Genomic DNA, 3,622 nt, shown 5'->3' on the forward strand with positions numbered 1-3,622 from the left:
CATAAACATCAATGGATGTTGGATATACAACACTGTTTAATGTAAATGCTATTATTTTGTTACTTAATAGTTAATGATTGTTTGATTTTTAAGACAGGAGTGTTGAATATGGATTGTTTTAAAAGTGTTAGTTGTGACAAATTTCGTTACGTAACTTTGTACGAGCTGTACTTTGCGTTTGCAATTACACTGTTGTTTAGGCTTTACTAATATTGTTGACGTCACGTTACTCGAATCTTCGGTATTTTTATCGTTACCTTAACTGAGTATTGTTGCATTATAAAATCGCTCACATAATTTAGAGAAAGTTCGAAGCCTCAATAAACAACATATAAATATAGGCCACCAAGCGAGCGCAAGTCAAGTGCAGTTCAGTCAGAAAATTAGTTAGCAAAAGAGAGTTTCACAGTTTAATAGAGATAAGGAGAGTAAATTGTCTTGTCAAAGGGTGTTCTAAAGTAATTGAACCTGTTTGTGTGGACTTTGATGAAAAGGAGACAATTATTTGAAGTTCAGGATACAACTGTGGTAACCCATGAGGTAGCATAAGTGAATTATCCACTGATACTATTGTGATGAGTAGTGAAAAATAATTCGTCTTGTCAATTAGATTCTACAGTAATTGAATCAGTTTAAGTGGTTTTGACAAGAAAATAGAATTATTTAGAGTTTGAGATACAACTGTGATATCCATAGTGTAAAGAATTTTTGTATATAGTTTGACTTGTTTTGAATATATTATTTTAAAGCAAGTGAAGTGTGTGCTGTCCATTTATTGTTGAATTTATCGCCAACAAATCACAGAAACCTACTGTAGAACCAGAAGAATAAGTATCTCACGTATACATAAAACCCTGACAATGGAAAACATGTAGCACTAATTCTATTTTCACATAAATAAACACTTTTGAAATACAATCAACCCTATAGTTAGCTACTCGTTTGCCCAGTAGTAGGTGTTCTTAGATTACATAAGGAGTTTACTAGATTAAGTGGTGAAAGGTACTTAGGTTTATTTTCATCATGAACGAAAGTGTTTCCCAATGTTCTTAATAATTCCTTTTTGTTAAAATTTTTGCAAAAAATAATCTATTGATTTCTTTTGAAGTTTGTTTGACAACATGGGGATGCTTGTGAAAGAAGGTTGTGTTTGTGTATCTATCTATGAACTCTATATGTTTTAGTGATTATTGAATTTTGTATTGTCTGTAACTTTTGTATGTGTTTTGGTTACATTTAACCATGTTGGGCAGGCATACTCTACCACTGGACGCAAGTTTTACAGATTTTAAGTATGTTTTCTATTGTTGCCAGTCAGACGTCGTACGTAATTCGTCCTTTGCCAGATTTTGTTTCTAATATCATTTATGTGTTTAATCCTATTTATAGTCGTAAGTTAGACACAAGAATTTGTCGGATGTGGCTACCTGGAGAAGAGTTCCATAGGGGTATAATTTTGGGGGCTGTTTGCTTGTTGTAAATTGGAGGGCTACCTGCATTAGCCGTCCTTAATTTAGCAGTGAATGACTAGAGGGAAGGAAGCTAGTTACCACCACCCATCGCCAACGAATAGTCGGATTGACCAACACATTATAACGCCCCCACGGCTTAAAGGGCGAGCATGTTTGATGAGACAGGGATTTGATTCCCCATCTCGCAGATTGCGTGTTGAGTGCTCTAACAACCTAGCCGTGCCAGGCCCTTTTGATAAATATGATAAAAATAATAAATAAAATGATAAAAAGATTTAAAATAAAATCCCGACTGGACTGAGATTTGGACTCAAAGCTTCTACGTGATAGTCAAACGCTATAACCACCGTGAAACCCAGTGTTGCTAACAAATAATTGAAATTGCTAATTTAAATTATCACGTTATTTAGGTTTTTGTGAACATTTCAAGAACTTGCTCTAAGCATGAGATAAGAAGATAATGAAATCAAAACATTAAACTTGAGCCCTACAGAGTGGAGTGGTTGCAAGGGAATACATACAGAGAGGAGGTTAATCAGCCTAGATTCAAGACATGTCAGAGATATAGATAAGGATGAGGCAAACTTTAAGAAAAATTAGAAAAAAATCTGAGTTGATACTGCTGGTGCAACACCATAGTAGTACGTGAGAAATGCAAATCCGAGCCCAGGAACCACGTGCCTAGTTACGGTTTTGGTTCTGCCTAGAACAATGCCAATACCCTGTTTGATAAGTATAAAACTCCATGATTTCTAGTCTGCAAGAGAGAGAGAGTTCTTCCATTCTTCAGCAAATTCTTTGAGTCTTTGCATCTGTAGAGAACCTTCACCTATCAAACTGCAAATAAGTTTAAATGCCTTCTCTACTTCGTTTAGAAACTAGTACAAAGTACATCAGTAAGAGTTATGTTACTTAATGATGTGCTGAGTATCACAATGATGTTAATAAGTATATCAAAAGAACTGGCAATGGGAGATTCAAATGTTAGAGAGGATAAAGTAGATGTTACTATTTTAAATTTGTTCATTTAAATATGTTTCTTGTTATCTAGTTCCTGAGTAGTTTCTTTGTTCTTTACATAAACTTCCTTCAATTGGTGGCTTGTGAGTCTTACCCACGACTGCATATAATATCCTGGCAAAAAATATATTTATTGTAACAAGTGTAGGTCGAATCTAGCGTCTAAAGTCTCCTGTTATACTACTCACGTGAAATATAAGCAAATGTTACGTCTCTAGTCGTTTGTTAATTTCTCGATATATATATTCTTCCCGAGGAACTTCAGCGATAAAAGTCCTTTCTTAAATAAAACTAGTTTATTCTTTCTCAATACAACTTTACAATACACTTAATTTCCACAGTCACTTTCACTTAATTACACGCTATAATTCACAACGATTCACACACTTTACGTACGACTTGACTCGATTATCTGTCTCTATATATATCCCTATCTGCAATTATATCTCCGCTTTATTTGCCGGGCTTATATACTAAAATAGTATATAACACTCGGGCCTTCACGATCCTTTTAGAAACTCATCACGTTTTACCAGCATCACATGACTTCCGCTGTCGTAACACTGCCCCTTCCTTGGTATTGTTTGTCCCGAACAATAGCCACTAACATTAAACCGATAATTAACAATAACTTGACTAAATGTACAGAATTTACAAACACAAAATTACAATTCAACAAAGTCTCTTAGTTTTACAAGACGTATCTTCTTATGTATTGGTCTATGTCTCATTGGCTTCTGCTTCACGTGGGGTTCATCTGCTCCATCAGGAAATATTCCATTATCGGTAACAGTCACATCAGTGGTAGTAACTTCATTAACGGCTTTACTGTTTCCCTTCTCTAAACCAGGTAGAGTTTCTTCTTCGACAGTGTCTTTTTCAGGTGACACGTCTTCAGCAGTGTCATTTGTTCCATTGTTCACTTCGTTCCAACTGAAATGTCCTGGACCGTGATACTGCCAAAGCCTGTTAGCATGCACCACCTTTGGTTTACCTCGCCGACCACATTTTATTTGGAAAGTCACGTCCGAGAGACGATCCACTATGTCACATGGGCCTTCCCATGGAGAAGACAACTTAGGAGACTTCTCTTTTGTCTTCCTGGGATTATACAACCACGCCTTGTCTCC

This window comes from Limulus polyphemus, unplaced genomic scaffold (assembly GCF_000517525.1).
Source record: "Limulus polyphemus unplaced genomic scaffold, Limulus_polyphemus-2.1.2 Scaffold5, whole genome shotgun sequence".
In the NCBI taxonomy this organism is placed as follows: Eukaryota; Metazoa; Arthropoda; class Merostomata; order Xiphosura; family Limulidae; genus Limulus; species Limulus polyphemus.